Source organism: Rutilus rutilus (assembly GCF_951802725.1).
Source record: "Rutilus rutilus genome assembly, chromosome: 8".
Classification (NCBI taxonomy): Eukaryota; Metazoa; Chordata; class Actinopteri; order Cypriniformes; family Leuciscidae; genus Rutilus; species Rutilus rutilus.
The window spans coordinates 18,610,933-18,634,044 of NC_140222.1; the positions used below are offsets into that span (position 1 = coordinate 18,610,933).

At 38.0% G+C, this 23,112-nt stretch overlaps 2 long non-coding RNA genes across 2 annotated transcripts; both read right to left on the reverse strand.

Moving 5' to 3' along the window:
- Window positions 1-15,097: 15,097 nt before the first annotated feature.
- Window positions 15,098-15,787, reverse strand: LOC311295938. The gene is made up of 3 exons (XR_014628436.1): window positions 15,677-15,787; window positions 15,309-15,402; window positions 15,098-15,129 (listed from the first exon to the last, which is right to left on the reverse strand). It is a non-coding gene; the product is annotated as an uncharacterized lncRNA (long non-coding RNA).
- A 2,172-nt stretch (window positions 15,788-17,959) lies between these two features.
- LOC311295923 lies at window positions 17,960-22,721 on the reverse strand. The gene is made up of 7 exons (XR_014628417.1): window positions 22,639-22,721; window positions 21,014-21,049; window positions 20,768-20,832; window positions 20,441-20,496; window positions 20,016-20,097; window positions 19,480-19,590; window positions 17,960-18,931 (listed from the first exon to the last, which is right to left on the reverse strand). It is a non-coding gene; the product is annotated as an uncharacterized lncRNA (long non-coding RNA).
- Between the last annotated feature and the right edge of the window lie 391 nt (window positions 22,722-23,112).

The following is a 23,112-nucleotide window of genomic DNA, read 5'->3' on the forward strand; positions in this document are numbered from 1 at the left end:
AAGTAATGCCCTCTGTCTTTCTTTTTTGTCTTGTTTTTGTTTCTTTTATTTTATTTACATCACTTTTTAACTGTTTTTGTTTTGTGCGATGATATTGTTGAAGTGCTTTCTTTCACTATTTTTATATTTTTATTCGTAATAATTATTGTGTTCTTATTTCGTCATTTCACATTGTAAACTGAATGTTCAAATAAAGCATAAAAAAAAAAAAAAAAAAAAAAAAAAAAAAAAGCCGCTCTTGAGAAGCTGCGCTGGCTGAGTTCTCCGGCTACTCTCGAATCGCTCTCGCGGTACTTTGATGGCATACGTCCCAGTCACGTGGTGTCGGCGCTGTATCAAGTCGGACAAAATTTCTAACCGGCATGCACTGCTTTAAGTCAGCCGCCGATCGGTCTGCGCAGAGCTGCATGAAGTCGAACAAGCCTTTTCTGGTTCCCGTAGTGACCGCTCACGTGGTGTTTGCATACTTTACCATAGCTGAAGTGAAATAAATGCAATATTTGCCAAATAATACACAGATGTTTCAGAGACATTTTCATTCAATACTTTATGTAGCCTACTGCTTCACACAGCGTCTGTTTGAACAAGATAGTTCAACATAAGCTACTATCAATGAAGTGGAGTCTACGTTTTTTAATCAGTTTTATTTTGATAAACATGACACAATATAACATTGCAACTACATGACAAGAGTGTTTACTGTAATAAAAAACTGATTTGTGCGCTTTAGAGGAACTAAAGGTGTTTGAATAAACACGCAACACATGTGATCGTTGTCATGCAATGGATCTGGCCAATCGTGGAACAGCTGTGTCGTCATCAGAGCTCCTGCAGCCCAGTGCAGCCGCTCTTGAGAAGCTGCGCTGGCTGAGTTCTCCGGCTACTCTCGAATCGCTCTCGCGGTACTTTGATGGCATACGTCACAGTCACGTGGCGTCGGCGCTGGATCAAGTCGGACAAAATTTCTAACCGGCATGCACTGCTTCAAGTCAGCCGCCGATCGGTCTGCGCAGAGCTGCATGAAGTCAGAGAATGTCTAATATGGCGAGAAGTTTCACTCTCACTACACTTCCGGCTTCTGAACTGGTTGCAGTTCCACTCTGATTCCATATGAGGGCGCTCACAGGACGAGTGCATAATGAATGGATGTCAATGGCGGTATACCCCTCAAAATCCACTTTTCTCAGGATATAATTTTTTGTCTAGTAATTTGAATGTTGTATTCGAAAGGAGATGCAAAGAAATTACACATTGCTGGGTGTTAGATTTTTTAGAGTCACTTATTTGCTTTAAAAAGTCTTTCAAAATGTCAATTAGCAGAATGCTAGCGTGTTATGGGCAACAACAACTCAACCTGTAAGAAATCAAAAGGACATAAGTACTCGTTCATTCAACTTTCGACCTAAAACCCATGTTGAACTTGCAAAATCTACAATCAGATCTGAGATTTCTCAACGGCAATCGGGTGAAAGAGACAAATTTAGCTGTCTAGCCCCATTGACTCCCATTCATTTTGCACTCATGGCGATCGCCCCCAGTGGAACTCTGGTGGTACTACAGCCAAAATTCGGTACAATAGGACTTAAAGGGATAGTTCACTTTGAAATAAAATTTTGGTATGTTTTAGCTTACCTCAAGGGCATCCAAGATGTAGGTGTCTTTTTTTCCGCAGTAGTTTCAATTTTGATATTTTTAGGTCAAACCGTTCTTGTCTGTCAGTCATATAATGCAGGTCGATGGTCACTGTCTCAAAACACAAGCACAGAGTCCAAATTACAATTCCCCATCCAACAATTCCCCATCGTAAGTACACATTGATGGCCTAAGACACGAAACGAGCGGTTTGTGTGAGAAAACGAACAGTATTTATATCGTTGTTATCTCTTGAACACAGCACACGTCCAAATGATCTGACGGCGCGGGCGGGTATAGATATATAAATAGATGTCGCCTTGGCTACGGTTTCGTTCCAATGAACTGCAGTAGCGAAGGCGACATCTAGTGTATACATCTATACCCGCCTGCGGGCGGGTATAGATGTATACACTAGATGTCGCTTGGCTACGGTTTCGTTCCAATGAACTGCAGTAGCCAAGGCGACATCTATTTATATATCTATACCCGCCCGCGCCGTCAGATCATTTGGACGTGTGCTGTGTTCAAGAGATAACAACGATATAAATACTGTTCGTTTTCTCACACAAACCGCTCGTTTCGTGTCTTAGGCCATCAATGTGTACTTACGATGGGGAATTGTTTAATTTGGACGATGGGGAATTGTTTTAATTTGGACTCTGTGCTTGTGTTTTGAGACAGTGACCATCGACCTGCATTATATGACTGACAGACAAGAACGGTTTGACCTAAAAATATCAAAATTGAAACTACTGCGGAAACAAAGACACCTACATCTTGGATGCCCTTGAGGTAAGCTAAAACATATCAAAAATTAATTTCAAAGTGAACTATCCCTTTAATAGGGAGTGGGCAGGCTCTCCGTAGACGGGCTCTGATGAAGTCGAACAAGCCTAAAAGCATGATGGGAAACGACTTGCTGACGACACAGCTTAATGTTCATTGGTTTAAACAACCGTGATGTATTGTTCTCTTTTAAAATGTTTGATTTTAAAACTCTGATATGTTTTATGTATGTGTGAATATTCCCAAACTATCTAACAGTGCGATCTCTATGGATTATGCAATGTAGGCTATTTTTTATAAAAAAGAAAAGAAAACAAAACACATGTCTGTATTAAAGAAAAAAAGACTGATAAACATGTATTTGGAATGGAATTAAATAAGTAGGCTACTTTGGGTGTCTTGTTCATTATATTTATTTTCATATAAAAGCAACAGAACTTAAATTCCATCCAGTTTATTAGCAACACTGTGCACGAGCGTGAATCCCGCGAATGCCGCGATATCCATCTTTGATCTCACAGCTGTCAGATCCACTGCGAGAAGAGAGAACTGTCCGGCTTGCCTGCGCTTTTTTCACTCCTCCTCTTACTGCAGCCGCCTACTCTCGCGTACATTTCAGGCGAGGCGAGGCGCATCTCAAACAAGCCTGATGTCATGCGCGCGCGCAGGGTTTGAATGAGAGCTCGCGAGTTCCCGTTTCTCCGCGTGTAGATCTGTTATCCTCTCGCGGAAGTCATTCACCGCGCGCTAGCATCAGTTGTGTGCTCGTTGATTATTGGCATTGATTTGCCGGCATAATTTAGGACCTTTGCATATTCGATATCCCCTATCTTGTTTGCCAGAGTTGTTGTTAGCACTAGTGGGCTAACTTTCTTCATACTCCCCTGGTTCTTTTCATTAAATATTATTATGACTACATACTTTTCCTCTCTTTCTTTTTGAACCATAACTTGCCCCTCTTCTTCACTTTCTGTGTCATTATCTTTCTCATTTCTTACTCTTTTATTCCCTTTGATTCTTTTATCATTCATCCGTCTCCTACCTTCTTCCTTTTCTTCATCCTCTCCTTCATTATACATATTATTCCAGCCACTAGTGATGTTACATATGACACTGAAGCTTCGATGCGCGTATTACATAAGCGACACAATAGGTGTGTTCGACATCGGCTGCGGCTGGATGTAACCGATCGGCGAGAGTAGCCGCGTGCAGGCGGGGAGGAGCTGCAAACGGAGATGTGAAGTCGGACACTTTCTGGTTCCCGTAGTGACCGCTCACGTGGTGTTTGCATACTTTACCACAGCTGAAGTGAAATAAATGCAATATTTGCCAAATAATGTTTCAGAGACATTTTCATTCAATACTTTATGTACTGCTTCATACAGCGTCTGTTTGAACAAGAATAAAGTTCAACATAAGCTACTATCAATGAAGTGGAGTCTACGTTTTTTAATCAGTTTTATTTTGATAAACATGACACAATATAACATCGCAACTACATGAAAAGAGTGTTTACTGTTATAAAAAACTGATTTGTGCGCTTTAGATGAACTAAAGGTGTTTGAATAAACACGCAACACATGTGATCGTTGTCATGCAATGGAGCTGGCCAATCGTGGAACAGCTGTGTCGTCATCAGAGCTCCTGCAGCCCAGTGCAGCCGCTCTTGAGAAGCTGCGCTGGCTTAGTTCTCCGGCTACTCTCGAATCGCTCTCGCGATACTTTGATGGCATACGTCACAGTCACGTGGCGTCGGCGCTGGATCAAGTCGGACAAAATTTCTAACCGGCATGCACTGCTTCAAGTCAGCCGCCGATCGGTCTGCGCAGAGCTGCATGAAGTCGAACAAGCCTTATTTGTAGTAAAGCCCCGTATCGAGGCGTGTATTGGTTTGCTAGAGTCACGTGATCGATGACAAACGAAGCCTCACTTTCTGTCCAGTCACGTGCGCGTTTCGCTTTGGGTGTCAGAAGGCTCGAACTTCAGATCGTATTTAACGAGTCATTGTTGCTTCAGTCGGTCTGGTTGATATTTACAATTATTGACATTTAATAACAGATGATCCTATCAGACAATGTCCTTATTCATTGTGTGTGTGTGTGTGTGTGTGTGTGTGTGTGTGTGTGTGTGTGTGTGTGTGCGTGTGTGTAGAAAGAGAGAGAGAGAGAGAGAGAGAGAGAGAGAGAGAGAGAGAGAGAGAGTAGGCCTACATTAAATCTTATTGAATCATATAAGCTACTATATTTTATTGTCACACTTTAATGGGAAAATGTATTTATTTAATGAACAAATCAAACACAAACATGTAAGGCTTTTATTTGTACACATAACATTGAAACTACGGAGTGTGTTGTGGTTGCTTCATCTGCCAGAGCTTCTAACACAGGCTTCTGTACGGTGGCCGAGAGGTGCAAAACAAATCACAATTACAAAAACAAAATAACAATTCAGAAAACACAACAACAATTTAGAAAACAAAATAACAATTCAGAAAACACAACGACAATTCAGAAAACACAATAACAATTCAGAAAACACAACGACATTTCAGAAAACACAACGACAATTCAGAAAACACAACGACATTTCAGAAAAAAACGGAAAAGGTAGGTATATTTTGAGAATGACGTACTTATCACTGATTGGACGAGATACCTGTCAATCAAGAAATTTGTGATCAACTTTGTTTTGCTATGCGAAAATAGAACACATAAATCTTTACTTTGAAGAAGGACATTCATGTGCCATGACTGTGGACATGTTGGCGACATACCACATTAATTTACTATATTAATAGTGTGTCATGAGTTTAGTATGCCTGAGCACATGGTTAGCATGAGTGTTTCGCGATTAGCGCGATAGCCCGCTATTCATGATTATAACTGGTCATTATGTCGATGTTATTTGAGTGTATGAGAGTACATGATGTTATTTCAGTCTTATTTTGTTTGTAAAACGCATGAGATTAGAGTGTTACTACCAGCTGCCACACGTCATTTTGGGTCTAGCTAGAGCGCAGAACATGAGAACTGTACAGAGAGAGTGTTAAATAGCTTGTTGATCATATTTTTCCTTCTAGTGTGATGGAATGTTTAAAGTCACTTATGTGAACAACGGTCATTAGGCTACTGTAAAAAAAAAAGTGATATACATGTTGAGAATGTATGTTTTGAGCTTTTGTTATGCATATTCTCTTATGCTTCATTCTGAGTAAATACACCAACAAATAGGGTGACCACCTGCTAATAAGCCCAAGGGGGGACAAGGGGTATGTTTCTGAGGGACAATGTGGGACACTGCCTGGCGCGGCGGTGCCCCCACCCCACGGGCAGACTCACTGATAGTGGTTTACCCATTTCTAGCACATACCACCTTACATGGTATATTAATAATGCCCTATTCCCCTAAACATGTGTAATTGCTGATGCATGCTCATGAATAGGCCAACCAATGTGTATTTTTTTCTAAATAAAGATTCATAATAGTTTGAACATTCAATGAATTGACAGATGCACTTCCACTTACGATTTACTATTTAATTTTATTTATTTTTCATTACAATTTATTCACTTTAAATAAATTATAATATAAAATTATAGGATTAACAGGAATTGTAGCTGCTCAACACTACAGGAACAGTAAAAAAAAAAGTATTTAAAAAAAAAATACGATTGACATCGTAGCCTATTCCCCTCCATGTCCGCTTGAGAAGGACGTTTTGCAAAGGTCACAAAAAGCCCTCTCGGTATCCCCCTCAAGTTACACCTTTCAGCCACAAATATTCATTTTCCCAGTCTTTATTGTACCCACACCTTCTCTTTTAATTGATGATGGCGGTGCCTCTCAGACTCAGTCTCTTTCTCCATTTTTCGAATTGGAAAGCGCGCATCTAAAAGTTCCTTCCCATTGTGTCTGGTATGCACGTGCGTGCGCTGTCATGACAACAACGAAAAAGTTGACGACAACCTAGTTAGCAGTTCAACTGAGGGGTGGGTTTGGCAACAGTAGCGTGCTGAAATGTCAAGTAATGTTCGTTTGGCTGCCTGGGGCTCGAGGATATAGAGCGACCAACTTTTTTTTTTAGCAAGCATAGATTATGCGTGACACGGTCTCAATTTGCGGGACGCATGAATTGGGCTTCAAACGCTGTGCGCGCACGCGCTACGCGGGACGGGTGGTCACCCTACCAACAAAGAAGCCATCACTGCAATGCTCTCTTTTATTTCATTTTTCGACATACCACGACATTAAAAGCTGCGTCGACCAGGACAGTTGTTCGGCTACCGGACAATGTGGTTAGTACTTCTGCAGAAGTTGCGTGTTAAACGTGATGACATTTGCGGCTGCTGCAAGAACTCAACCCACCAGGGACAGAACAAGGACACGTCGTAGATTCGTTAGGCGTACCTATCACTCCACGGGACCGAACTTTGCTCCATGGCACGTTGATGGCTACGATTTGTTTCTACCAGTACTTCCAGACAGTATCGCTTGATTCCGGTTCTGGCTTGATTGACAGGTATCTCGTCCATTCAGCGATAAGTACGTCAATCTCAAAATATACCTACCTTTTCCGTTTTTCTGAATTGTCTTTGTGTTGTCTGAATTGTCGTTGTGTTTTCTGAATTGTCGTTGTGTTTTCTGAAATGTCGTTGTGTTTTCTGAATTGTCGTTGTGTTTTCTGAATTGTTGTTGTGTTTTCTGAATTGTTATTTTGTTTTCTAAATTGTCGTTGTGTTTTCTGAATTGTTATTTTGTTTTTGTAATTGTGATTTGTTTTGCACCTCTCGGCCACCGTACTTCTGGCTGCTTTATTTTAAATAAGCACCAGATGGCGCTGTTCTCGACACTCTCGAAGTTGAATCTTTTCCCGGAACAGTCAGGGGAAAGCCTAGTGGGTAAGGGTTTCATATTACTTTGAAGGTACCCCCGGGAGCCGCCATTGGCTAACAAGCCTTCACCTGCTGTTAGCATCCCATTGACTCCCATTCATTTTGGCGTCACTTTGACAGCGAATAACTTTACATCTGAGGCGTTTAAAGACTCCATTTGTCCATGGTTTATTTCTAAAGAAACACGACAATGTATAAAAGGCTCCATTACCTTGTATCTTACGTTATGCCCCCTGTAGAAGCAGTTTTTGTAAAAGTAGGCTAACGATTGCGTCATAACCATGCGACTCTCTGGAAATTACCGTAGAGACAGGAAGAGAAGCTCGCATGCAATCGGGGGGACGTGGAGGCATAAAGTCCGATAAAGTCAAGGGAGAAGGCCATAGAGAGTCATGACGTTGCTCCTGCTCCTAGCTCATGGACAGATCCTACTCACGCTTTCCATCTCTGCAAGATTCGGAAGGGAATGGTTCAGATTTCGTTTGGCACAGCTACTAGAAAACTTACAACTGTCAGGCAGGCTGCTCACGTCACATCCACGTTGTCAAGCTCAGTTTGAGTCTGCGCAGTACGCTTGGCAATCAGGAAATGAGGGCTTCTAATGTGCTTCACTTTCTCTCCGTTGAAACCTATCGCTGTGTCCAGTTTATATACTGTCTATGGCAGGGGTGGGGAACGTCGGTCCTGGAGAGCCACTGTCCTGCAGAGTTTAGCTCCAACCCTGATAAAAACTCATCTGATTGTAGCCTTAATGATCCTAAAGACATTGATTAGCTGGTTCAGGTGTGTTTGATTAGGGTTGGAACTAAACTCTGCAGGACAGTGGCTCTCCAGGACCGACGTTCCCCACCCCTGGTCTATGGGAAAGCCTCAGTGATTCATGAGGCTTCATTTCCCCATCCCTACCAGCCACCTACCTCTGATCCATTCACGGAGCAGTCGTGCTCAAACGCCTTTTCGAAAATCCGGCTATAGATTCAGCTTGTAAAAAACAGCAGGTAAAGAAGTCTGTCTAAAGTTCTCTGCTCGGGAACTTTCAAACGGCAAGTCTGTTTGAATTCTCAGATCACCGAGGGGGGATGGTGTGAACATAGACCCCTTTTGCGCCGACGTCACAGTTACGTCATGGCGCTAGCTGGATTTTCACTATGGAACGCCGTTGGGGACAATACCTATTATATGCAACGCGTGAAATTTGGACGCATTAACACGCACAGTTTGTACGCGTCTTTTTGGTCCGTGTAAACGCGAACGTTTTGTACGTCTAAACGCTAAGTTTTTTGTCATGTTATTTAAAGACACGATCGTTTGTATCGCCTTAACGCAACATTTATGGCCGTGTATTTTTTGTTACGTGTTTCTAGACGAACGTTTTCGTCGTGTAAACATGACATTTTTGAACGTGTAATATTTCTGAGTCTTATTTGATGTGCGACATGAAAAAAGTTTTTATTTTTTACTTCAAATATTAGGCATAAAAAATATTGAGTTGTGTTGTACTGACTCTTGCATTTCCCACAATATATGATGTGGTCTTTTAGATTTTGTATTTTAAATTGGATTTATTCACCAATTTGTTGCATTCGTGCCTAAAATTGTCATGTGGTGTGACATAAAAGTTATTCTATATAAAATGAAAATGGGATATACTCTCCCTAAGTAACTAACTTCAACATACATTTTTTTCATTACTATCTTAAGATTTAACATTTCTTTTGTGCAGATTAATTAGATTTTGTATTGTTTTTCTAAATCATCATGCAAAGTAAGTCATCTCTCCTCAGCCTTTCCAGATATTTTAGATTAATTATGTTAAACCCGGTTATAAATCTATGAAAATGCTTGTGACTCTTGCTGATACTATTTATCTTGTGTTCCGTTGACTTTTTTATGATTTATGATTAAGAAAGTATTTTTACTGGCACAATTCTGAATGTCACACCAAATTATATAGTGTCACGCTATATGATGAACTGCAACACTCCACGATTTGTCAATGTAAAAAAACTGTTTTTTATTTGCATTCATCATTCAATTAATTCAATTCAGTTAACATTAATAAAAAAAACATACTAACATTGTTTTAAAACTTTTAAAATTATAATAAACTCATAAAAATTAGTAAATCAAACACCATCTCACTTCAAGAACATTAAATTAAGTATAAAATTGAAAAGAAATACATTAATTGTATAGGTAATTTAATGTTCACTATTAAACATTCACTATTATTATTGAATATGTTTTGAATAGTTATTTATTTATCATTAAAAAAGGTGTATGTAATATTGTGTGACAAATATATCATATGGTGTGACTTATAAAAACACTCACACCATATGATACAGTGTCACACCATCTGACTTAGCATGTAAATTGCCACATGGCAGGAATGATTTTTAAGAATTAATAAGTTAAATTTGTATAAAAGTGTTTAATTTTTATGTATATAATGTCACACCATAAGACATAAAACATTGACCACTAGGGAGCATATCAGATACAGAGCTTTTTGATTAAAAATGAAAATGCCAGAACTCAACTCTTGACCTTGCAAACCACTCCAGAGATGGCACTGCAACTTCCTGGTTGAGTGTGGACCTCTTCATCATAATGATGTCCAAATTATTGCCCGTTAAAAATATAGATTGCAGTGTCACACCATTTGACGCCTATTTTACGGACAAAATGTATTTGTCCAGAACTTGCTTTAAAATCATACACAGACATCAACACTTTCTGTGTCTGTTGAAATGGCCTAATTCTGTTACTTAAACTGTAAATGTATCAATTATTTATACTTTGCTGATATATATTGTCATATTAGTAAGGTCACACATATCCCAGACAGTCACACCACATGACAATTTTGATGTTTAGATAAAAATTTGAAGTAGAGGTCTTTATACACCTACTACAGCTATGGTATGCTGTAATAATATCTTGTCAGAGGAACAACATGAAGATATATATTTTTAACAAATACCCATTTTTAATAGGTTATGACATCATGGACGGGTAGAATTGCATGTCATGTCTCCCACCCACATACAATTTTTTCTGTTTTAGTTAAACTGGTGATAATTTAGAGTCAATGATTAAATACATTCAATGACTGCATGAATTAACATTATATTCTTTTGTAACATTAAAGGAATTTGTCCTGTAGGTAAAGTAAACAACCATATTTCCCTTCTGGTTAATACATTCGAGGTGTCTATTTGGACCACTGCAAATAGCCTACTTGTTGGCAGAACTAATTACACTAGGCCAGTCTACCCTATATGTGGAAAAAGTCACCTCTTTAGTCAGCGGTTGTGGCGTAACGTGTAAAGGGAGACCGGGGTTCTATTCCCACTGACAGCGCTTTTTTTATATAACTTTACAGTTATTAAACGCATTTGTTTTCAATAAAAATGATTTGAATTAAAATTCATTTTAATTCATAAAAGTTACATTTAGGGTAAGGTTCGGGGTAGCTCTAGGTCTTTAATATCTCAATAAGTTGCCATGATTTTAATATTGTTGTATAAATCTAATGATCTACTGTCAGTTATATTGCAGGATGTTTAATGCACAACAATACTGATGAGCAAATAGTAACGTTATCTGTCACTATTTATAAGTAAATAGCATCTAAATGTCTACTGAATCCACAACTGTTGCTATTTACACTTGGACTTGGACTGGCTGCCCTACAGTTTACGTGGTCCGCCTACTGTAGTGATTCTGTAATGTTTATGTGTCGTATGATTGTGTCTGTGTTTAAATGTTGAATAAAGATTTGTAAATTGTCATAGGCTACTGGTGCTTTGTTTTCTGCTTTTGTATTTGCCTTATTGTTATAATATAATTGTTAAATTTGTGATTGTTACAATATATTGTTGTTATTAGATTTTTATCTGACATATACATACAGTATATGTGTATTAATTATTTCCAGTCAAACTGACATCCCAATTTCAAGGAGCATTCCAGAGTCTCTCATACCAGATTGATGCTGGCCCACTCGGAGATTACTCCAGTCATTTTGAAAAAACAATAGCCACAGTATTTAGTTTTTAGCCTTTGCTAACTTTATTATTCATTGTATTTATTAAAGTTGAATGATTTATGGCATTTATTGGCACTATTATGTATAATTATTGACACCCCACCGTGGACCTCACTAATTATTAAACCCTGGCTATGTCCGCATCCAGTGTTGTATGTTGTATATGTTAACATATGTTATACATTTAGCCTGTTATAAGAGGATGCCAACTGAACGCAGTCTGTAAAAGTTCTTTGACAGTTTAATAAAAAAATTCTAAGAGCCATCGTAGAGAGTCAAGTCAAGTATATTTATATAGCGCTTTTCACAATACAGATTGCATCAAAGCAGCTTCACAGCATAAACCAAAATAACACAACAAGGTTTGTTTCTAGTGTAAATTTATTGATTGATAAAATTAAATTAAATATTCCCAAAATATCCCCAACTGAGCAAGCCAAAGGCAACAGTAGCAAGGAACCCGAAAACTCCATCAGCAATCCACTTTTCCACGTTACCGGAGACAAAAAACCTGCATGAGTACAAACGGGATTAGATGCCACAGCATTACACAGCACTGACATCACAACCAACGTATAAATGCATCATTGACTCTAAAGTTTTACGCTTGCCTATGTACATGCCAACGTAAAATTACGATCTCATTCACGAACAAATGTTACTCACTTAAAAAAGTTGGGTTAAAAACAACCCAACAGCTAACCCAATGGTGGGTTGATATAGCACCGACCTATTGTTGGGTTCTTTTAACCCAATAAATTAGGTTACTAGTTTAACCCAATAAATAGGGTAACAAACAACTAATTTGTTGGGTTATTTAGCCAAAATGATGCTTTAACCAACCTAAAATTATTACTATTATTATTATTATTATTATTATTATTGCCATGTAAATAAATAACTCACAACTTAAGTATATTTACAATGTTTTATTTTACTTCCAAAAGGTAAGCAATTGTTTCAATACATAAATAAATAAATAAATAAATAAAGTAATGCAATTATAAACTGCCACAAATAAACAGTTGTACAAACATTACAAGTTGTAAACATTTTCATTGTTATTGTTGCAATTGTTTTAATTTACTTCCTTAAGGTAAGTAACTGTTTCAATAAATAAATAAATTAATAAATTAATAAATAAAGTAATGCAATTATAAACTGCCTCATAAGGCAACCATGTGTTGAGGAAACACCTCCAGGCACAGAATATCAATGCTAAAACTAAGAAACATGGAGCACAAAAATACAAATAAACAAACAAAACGAACCAAAGCTAGTCCAGCTTATCCGATTATAAACTGCCTAAGTAGGCGACAGTGAGTTGATGGAACTCCTCCTGGCACAGAATATATTGTGTGTTGTAGAAACTGCCAAACAGCTGCAGACGGCTTTGGATACTCAATGTCTAAAACATAAAATAATTTAAAGCATGTATCCACAGCTTGTAAAAGGCTGTCTTGCTCAAGAGCTACTCCTCCCACAATGACGAAGGCTTGTGAGCAGTTGAATTTATCCCCAAGCTGCAGGACATGAGGGAATTGCCTCCGTTGCTCCTCCTCCTCCAAATATTGAATGATGTTTGTTCCAACCTTTAAATAGAAATTTGAAATGGTAAATATGCACACATGGATCAAATATAACCCAAAATGTGTTGTCATAAATTATGTACCCACAGGCTGTAAATCAACAAATGCTTGTTTTGCCTCCTGGTAAGAGGGCCGGACCATCTTGCAGCCCGTTTTGTATGGCAATGGAGGAAGGATAGCTGGCAGGGTTTTCAGAGCAACATCTCCAAGAGTGTCTTTACATAAAACAGAAAGAACAATGGATTAATCTTTAAACAAGCGCATTACATTATAGGCAAAATATTATAACTTGACATGAAAGTACAGTGCAGGATTTTCTCACCAGAAGAAATGTTAGTCTGGACTGGAAGAAGATCCAAGGCTCTCTTCTCGGTCTTGCAATATGACAGGACTCGTTGAGATGCATGTCCCCAAAGCTCAAAAAGTTTCTCTTTGGCATGTGGGTATAAAATACCAAAGTCCTGAGTAATCTTAAAAAAATAAAAAATAATAATAATAATAATAATTTAAATCACACCAACACCTCATAATGATGCAGTAACAATGAAAGTGTGGACATTGTTTTTTCAATATGAAAAATCAAGCTTAGTGAATCAAATCAAGTGGGATCATTTTTTAGGGCAGGACAGTGATTTTTAAAAAATGTCCAATCAAACAAATGAGTTGTTTAGATTAGGATGAATTGTTTATTAAAATTAATGCAAACCTCATTTTCTTTTTATAGATTTAACATTTCTTTACCATTCCAGGTGTGTCCAGAAGTCTTGGATACTCTTGGGTGATCTCTATTAAAGATTTAGATCCGTTCTCTCTTATCCACTGTGCTCTGTAGACAGCTGTTCCTCTCATATATTCCTCAACTTGACTAACTGGTTGCTTATTCTTCTTCAGCCACTCTGTCATTTTGTTACTGTCTGCCTCACTGATTTGTGAATCTGCATGAATCAAACAGAGTGATTAATATCACAACAACCTAAAGCAATGTTGCAAGACAGGCAACATTTTATGATTTAAACATGTAACAGTTACTACTAAAATTTCCAAAATTAGGATAACAAAATCTGTAGATTATTTAGACAGTTTCACATTAAACTGCTTTGATCACAGCACAATTTGGATTTAAGGAATAAAAAAGAAGAAAGTAGAAAGAAGAACGTCAATAAGGCTTCAGCACCAATGGTTACATTTTTCTTACCTGGCAATAAAGTGATCATATCAGTCACAGTAGCTCGGCGTTCATCTGTGGTTTGTGACCTCTCTCTAGATGTAGAACTGTGACTGTGGAGTCGTTTCCTAATATTACGGAGTCGTTCCTCCAAAAACCCTGTAGCCGGATGGCGGTATCGCCCTGGTGTATACCATACCTCCTAAAACATCAACACAAATGTTAAATGGATAACATGTCCCAAAAATGTCTTAAAAATGTCTTGTTTGTCAAATATTCTACTACTGTGTGAAGGTGAGCATAGTTCTGATAAACTGGGGATCAGCATACTCACATATCCACTGCCCTCCGAATCTCTAAGGCATGGAAATTGTGTGACCAGGGTCAGAGCTAGCTCTTTCTTTCGGTCTGGTGATGGACTAAGTGGTAGAAGGATTGTACAGATATTAGGTTACTTATGAGTAAATTGAATTGACCGCTTATGATTGAATGACTTTATGTAAAGTGGTGCAATGAATAAAACATCACTTACTATTCCCCAAACTTCTCCATTAAATGGGACACCAAAATGCGAACCATTTTCCTTCGGTCTTCAAGACATAAGTTGTGGTTTTGTTCCAAATTGGAGAGAATAGAAGACCCATGTGTGCTTCCCTCTAAAATCTGTCGTATATCCTTAATGGAGAAAGAAATTGTTTAGAATTGCACATCAGCATAACTTCATAATGCTAGGATTGCCTTCCTAAGTTTTGAACAAATGAAAAAACACTTCCCACTTCTAACATATACATTTGACTAATTACAGTTTTTAGACAAAGAAATTGGTCAGAGAATTTCAACATCACTGATGAAGGTGTCTGTAAAGTGTGTATTTGTAAGGTACTTAAATATCAGGGAAAAGGAAATACGTACAAATGAGGTTGAATTTTCCACAATAGTCAGTGTCACAGTAGGAACCTCAGTTATGGTAGGTATCTCGGTTTCATTGTTTTCAGAGTGTTCTTCTGTCTGTATGTAAAGAAAATACATTTTAATTTCAGTTACAATATACTTTACATACTCAACTAATATATATATAACATTTTTAACATTTTGTAGTATTTTAAATTCACATGGGATAGCCTAAGTAGACATTTACGCTACAATGTAACGTTAGGCCTTTATATAAACACAGCATAATAAGTTACCTTTTTCCTGACCGTGACACTGGATGGAGTGGACTAGGCTTGCGCTGGGTCTTGAAGCTGAGCGCGTCGGTTAAATATCTGAAAAAATTAATAACTTCCCAAAAAGTATTGGAAAGAACATAGAAAGTAAGGAAGAGTATCACAACCGAGTATAAGAATAAATGGCTATATTGCAAGCATCGACGTCGCTAGTCGCAGATGGCAGACAAAAAGCAGTCGACAGGGGAGATATAAACATGCAAATAATAAGCTACACATTTAGGAAAATGCGACAATAGTACTACGTAAGAGCTTAAAATCACTTTATAACGAAAAAAACATGTAACGTTATACAATATCAACAAGCTTATATAGTGTAATTAACTCACCCGTGGCGTCGCGTGTATCTTCTGTCACAGTTGCGGCGGTGGATTACCGTTGAAATTTGAACTTTAACCCAACGGTCTGCGTTGTTATAGAAACAACCCAATAAATGTTCGGAATAACCCAATAGAACGACCCAATATTTTTAACCCACCTATTGGGTACACAAAAATAACCCACCGTTTTTTAGAGTGTACGTGTGACGTTTGCATAGGTATTTGCTTACCTAACAGCACATCATCCCTCACGGAAAGAAATGTCGTCTGATGTTTATATATGTATACAGCAACGTGCCATCGCATCACAAATGCAAATGAAATCCTAAATAGGGCAACGCTATTGGCTGTTGTGCGGTCTGACGCGACACCCGGACATATACTTCGTATTTACGCGTACAAACTGTGCGTGTTAATGCGTCCAAATTTCACGCGTTGCATATAATAAGTATTGTCCCCAACGGCGTTCCATATTTCTCCAGTCATTGTTAAAAAAACAGCTAACAAAACTTGCAAACTAGCGTTAGTGAAGCGGCCAGAGGGATCTTTCTGCCTCCAGCTAAGCCCCGCCCACACAAATACGTCACCATGTTTACCAACTGTAAAAGGGTCTATATAGTGGAGCGGCTAAGTGCTTATGTTTGGCAGAATCGTTCAGTTTATGATACAAGCGTGAAAATTGGCATGAGCAGTCTCCATGGGTCACTTGACAAGAAAATTGTCCGAGCCACTTGAAATTTCAAGATGGCGGCCATTTTTCAAGATGGCCGACACCTTAGTGGAGCAGTTAAGTGAAGTAGTGGTTTATTTGGTGATACAAGCATGAAAATTGGCATGAGCAGTCTCTGTGGGTCACCTGACAATAAGCCACCTACAGCAATTAGGCTTCCCAGTCAACAGGTGAGATCATGCGATGATCACAGTGACATCACACAATCCTCATACTGTGATCCTCAGCATGTGTGTAAAGCGTGAGCTCAACATGAGTTCATCTGATCCTCATACTGTGATCCTCAGCATGTGTGTAAAGCATGAGCTCAACATGAGTTCAACTGATCCTCATACTGTGATCCTCAGCATGTGTGTAAAGCATGAGCTCAACATGAGTTCATCTGATCCTCATACTGTGATCCTCACCATGGCCCTCATTTATCAAAAGTGCATACACCAAATTTCCAGCGTACACCTGGCGTACACCTAAAACCACGGTGACTTTGAGATTTATCAATATGGACGTTGGCGTACGGCACGCTCAAATCCTACACCAGCTCAGGAGGTGGTGTACGCACGTTTTGAGTGCGGGAATGCGCAGAAAAACAATTCCTAACACTACAAAACGCACTGACAAACTAAAAGATATGATATATGACCCACTGTAAAAAAACAACAACAACATAGTAATTATAAACTTCAGTGTTTATTTTTGTGCAACATGGACTTCAATGTTTAATTTGTGACTTTACCAAAGCATTTGAATTGTAGGCATATGTATTCATTCAGTTGCGAGCCTGTGCGCTTTACCTGACGTTTCAAGCCTTGTTTATACTTTCGCCTGGCTCCGCAGACTGCGCGCGCACCTCCCCAAACGGACGAGGCGTTTATACTCGACGCGCTCGCCATTGTACTATTCTTTGAAACGATGGTTAGGCCAGGGTTTGCACGGACTGGGTTCAGTAATGAAAGGCTTTCAATGACCAAAAAAATAATTCAGACTGACAAAATAAAGACATTCTTCTTCTTTTAAATAATAATAATAATAATAATAATAATAATACAAATAATAATAATAACGACATTCTTCTAAATAATAACCCAGCTAACAATTTAACGTTCTAGGAACGTTAGTTTTTGGTTCCCAGAACGTTCCCTATTGGTTAGCCAGGAAAGTTTTCTTTACGTTAATAGAACGTTCCCTATAGGTTAGGGGAACGTTCCCGGAACGTTGCCGAAAGGTTCCCAGAACGTTCCCGAAAGGTTCTCGTAACGTTCCCGGAAGGTTAGGGGAACGTTCCCGGAACGTTGCCGAAAGGTTCCCAGAACGTTCCCGGAAGGTTAGGGGAACGTTCCCGGAACGTTGCCGGAAGGTTCTCGGAACGTTCTCCTAACGTCTACACATCCTGATATGCCTGTACACAAATTATAGGTCTACAAACATATTCTACATTGTTTATTGTTCAAACACTTAAAAATCCTATGAATATATTATTACAATAAATTGAATTTACAGAAACTATCATTAGTAAGTAAATCAATCAGTTTGTATTAAATAAATAAATCAGCACACAATCCATGTTTTTGTTGATTCATTGTTTAATTATCAACCTAAAATAAGTCATTAAAAACAGCGTTAGCAAAATGTATTCAGGAACAGTAATTTACATTTAATATTTCAAACATGAAAATATTTCAATAAATAAAACTGCACAAACATTTTAATTAAAACTATCTTTTGCAAACTGTAGCCTATAACTTTGGCTAAAAAGTTGAAAAAGTATTTATTTATATACAATATACATGAATGTGCCAATCTTCACACCGCTCAAAACATTTAAACTCCCAACACCATCTGCAAATTTAACAAGAAAATAAAAAGACAACGTGTTACATGGACACACAATCCCATGCCAAAATTCAAGCCCTGTAATGGCATTAATATTCATCTGGAGCAAATGAAAAGAGTGAGGTGGGATTGTGTGTCACAAGCTGTAGGAGATATGAGAGCACGAGCGCTGCTGGTATCATGTATTTATTCAGATATTTCAGCATCAATGTGTATAGAAAATTTTATATATTTCAAAACACTACATTGCATTTATTTATATTGCACTATTTATTATTTCAGACTACAAATCAAAAAAGGAATGTTTTATATAGGGGTAAGGGTACCCATTAAGCCTCTCTCTCTGAAGTCAAATAAAAAACAGAGAAAATAATATTTAAGTCTAGTGAACTCTGACCTGCGAATTCACTCTACCTTTCATGTATAAGTCTCACCTCCAATGAAGAATTTGAAAACCTGTAACTGCTGTGTTGTTTATGAGAAAGAAAGTGAAAAAAAGTTTGAAACTGCTATCATTTTTTTTTTTTAATCTCTGTGACTTTACACCTACAAATTCCACTGTCACAGGTGCTCAGTTTTGCTATAATGAAACCCTCACAGAACATGGTAATAATCAGCCATCCATGCAAAAGCAAAGGTCGGTGTAGTTTACAGGTGCATCTGTCCAGGCCAACGTCTGATGCCTTGATGCCTTCCGCTGGAACCTGAAATAAAAAAAATAGTACAGTTCAAAATCTATCATACATACATCTCATCTGGTATCACAAATTATCATTCCAGGTTCACTTTAAGATATGCTCAATATTAGTGCTGCACGATATTGAAAAATTTAGAGTTTATTTAGAGATATCAGCCGTATGGTTTAGTGCATGCGCTAATGGCTCCAGGTTTGTATCTGGTAAATTACCCCACTAATAATGCCCAGAATGGTACCAAACTACTACAGTAGTACAAATAGGTTCTGTACTCATTAAACGAGGCATTGGAAAGTTTGTAAGTACATCAGGAGTTTATTTAAATAACACTTGCCTGACGGCGAATGCTACTGCTGATGTTGACGTCACTTTATGAGTACAGAACCTATTTGTACTACTCATTTTCCCCGACATAGAGCAGACCGGCACACAACAAAAACTGCTGTTCGGATGTTCCCTTTTCTGATATTTTAGCCTTCGTGACATTTTAATTAAAACAGAAGTAAGAATTTTAGTGTAATAAGCAAAAATTAACAGTAAACTCAGAGATCACCTACCGCTGCAGATGTGTACGGAAGTGAAAAGCGGAAATGCTTAGACCTCTTTCCGGTTCAACCGCTGGGCGCTCCGCATAACCCCTATTGGGGGGATTTTGTAGAGGAGTGAACCTGCATAGAAAATTACAATAGATAACATGCATAGATAAATACAATAGAAGAAAAACACAGTTGAAATAAGCAGTGCATTATGTTTTTCAGTTAAATCTAACTTATCAGGTACAGAAATTGATTTATCAAAATGTAAAATAAGTCTTCAGTGTAAAAATAAAATAACTATAAAATTAATGTATCTTTGCTAAAGCTACAAGTCATTTTCTCTTTTGATGTTTGATCACCATTGGCGACACAAACAGCTGCGGGTACGTTAGGCTGCTGTCCCTTTAAGACGAATGCGCAGAACTAATATAAATGACACGCATCCGTTTTCTTTCTGTTTAAAACACAAGACAAGAGGAAACTCGCCATTTTGACTTCATTTTGCGTGCACGTGTCTGTAAAAAAAAAGTGAAAGAACTGAATTCGGCTAAACTCACCTTCTTCATCTACTGACTGTGGATGGCATCAAGGTCTTGTCCTGAAGAATCACAGGGCCAAACAATAGGGATTTTATCTCATCTGGTAACAAGAGCAAAGCCATAACTTTAAGAACTCTACTGATATATTTACCCCCTGATATTGCATTGGGGATATCAATTCAAACATTTTTAAAGGCTAAGAGTATGAGCCACAGCTGCCCAAGATATCAAGGGGTTGCAAATTAGTCATGGCTATAAACCTGTATGCATGGCATCTACTTTGTATTTTTTATAAAGCAATGTTCCATGCATTTGTCCCTGTCAAATAAACATTAAATAAATAAATCTGTGAAAAATAACTGCCTAAAGTTGTCGACCCCCTGAACAGCATTTAAAAGTACAAAGAATTTCAGTATTGATCAATAAAAAAAATACATAAATACCTTTGAGTTGGACAGTATGGTGTCAGTCTCATTGGCCAACATAATTCAAAACAGACCTAAAGAAATAAAATAAAATATAGTAATCATCAGGATATCATGTTATCATAATAGTTAAATGAATTATTATAACTATGACCATTATAATATTGTATTAGTCGCCTATTATTTAGCTGATTATTTAGCTTACAGGCTTCTCAAGGACAATCTCACTGAAAAAACTTGGGGTTAATGATTTTAAAATGTGAGACTTATTTCAAAAGCATAAATCTTACAGACCCCAAACCTTTGAACAGCAGTGCACTGCATGTTTGAGGTGGTTTTGCTTACTAGTCATATGGTTCATAGAGATTTTCTTGGACAGGGAGTGCAGCAGGCCATCACAGCATGATGATCTAGGAACATAACATGCTGTTTGTCACAGAGCCAAAAATATTACATGTGATAGGTTTATTACAAGGAACCAAGCTAGAACAGAGGTGAAATGCATAAAAGATAAATATATACAAATCTTAAGATAATATATTGTGAAATAAATGCATATGGAATTATCATCATGATTAAACAATAACTCACCCCTTGTTGTAGAGTTTTATTTTTTCTCTCGCTATTCTGAAATCACATTTTAGCAATATTGGTAAGTGACGTCACTGATTAAGTTAACAATAGAGCTCGGGATCGTTGCGTCACGCCGCAATGCATTGTGGGAATCACGGTACGGAAGTAGATGTACTGTATAGTAGCGTATAGTAGGCAGTAGGTGACGTTGATCATTTGGTCATTAATTTAGGTTATTTTTTGGAAAATGGTTCAGTATTGCTGTATTGTGAACTGCTGTAATCGGTCTCATGATCGACAGGGCAAACGCCTCATAAATCATATTAGTTTTCCCTATTTTCGTCGAATGGCTTGGGTCGCCGCTGGTCGTCAACCAGACGAAAACAGTGGATTATTTCACGTATGATAAATTTCTCCTGAAGTGTAACAAACCCGCATAAGCTTCGTAGCTCACAGAATCTGACAAGCGTGTGTGTGTGTCACCACTGATGCTTGGTTCACGGTGCGAACGATTGTTTTCTCCGCGTTTACTTTGTAGATCTGCAGATCTTGCACTCATCCATTTGTGAACTGCAAGTGAGCCTCCAGTGACAAGTTTCTACTTTTCTAAAAGTGTCTACTTTTAAACAAACAATTCAAAACGAAAGAAAACAGACAGCTCTCTGCTTATGTAAGTTAATCCGTATGCAATTTGCATTTCTCTCTGGCGCGTTCACTTACAGCGAGGATCGCCAATCAGCATCGTCAACCTCATATTTGCAGCCGACTGTGACAAAAAAAAAACCCATTTGTTTATTAAACAATTAAAATGTGTGTGAATGTTTGCCGAGGGCACAGGAAATTGTAAATCCGGCTCCTGGTCGGAGGTGTAAGCGCTCACTCCACAGACCAGGTAGGAAAATATCAGGGAAACTGAGGCTTGGTATTAGCCTACTACAGACTTTATTCATAGGGTTCGATTCGCCTATAGTGAGATACCTATTAAGTTTGTCAGTATACGGTATAGGCAACTTTTTTTGTCACGGCCCATAACTTTTTCTCTTTCTTTCTCGGTGCCGGTGGAGACCGGTCGGCTACGCTATTACTTTATTCCGAACGCTTCTGCGTTGCCTCTAAAATGGCCGCCGTTACCCACAATGCATCATTCCATAACATCTACGCCCGAGCTCTATACAGTGCATTCTTTTAGGTTAGCCTAAATAAATTAGCTTACTTCCCATTGACAAATTACCAGCAAAACTATCAAAAACTGTTATCTACACTAAATATGTGTTTAAGTCAAGTCAAGTCAACTTTATTTATATAGCGCTTTTCACAATACAGATTGTATCAAAGCAGCTTCACAGCATGATTAATTCATTAAATTAAGTAAATTAAGTAACGTTATCCCCAACTGAGCAAGCCAAAGGCAACAAAAACTCAAAAACCCAAACTTTCATAAATAAGACCTCAACTTAACGTAACTTAGGCCTAACGTTGTCTTTTGAAAACGGTTAGCTAGCGTAGATGCTAACGGACTTTTTCAAAGACATAAAACCATTTTTTTAAAATAAATATTTAACAGAAACATGTCAATTACACGTAAGAAATGTGTCAGGGGCGTTTGTGTGTATTATTTGATAGATTTTGTTGTCTAAACTTACCTGAAAGCAGTGAAACCAACAGCGAGAGACGGGAGGTTTGTTGTTTGTCAGCTGTCGATGACGTTTCCATCTGCTCTTGCGCAGCGCACGTGCTCCAGTGTTTGATCACGCGCATGCGCATTAAAACACTTCAAAGTCACGCAGCATTTAACATATAGAATTAAAATATATAACATAATTTAAAATATCATTAATAAAAAGTTATTGCGAATAGATCTGAACGTTGTTGGTTATCTTATAACCTTAGGGGACCGTACTGACGACGTTGTCAGTTGAATCTGCCTGTTAATAGTAAGTGATATTAAAATAATAACCTGCAGAGAACGTTCTCAGAACGTTCTCTTTAGGTTATAAAAATAAAACCTAAAACCTGCAAGGAAACGTTCTGGGAAGGTTCTCTTTAGGTTATAAAAATTAAACCTAAAAATAACCTACAGGGAACGTTCTGGGAAGGTTCTCTTTAGGTTATAAAAA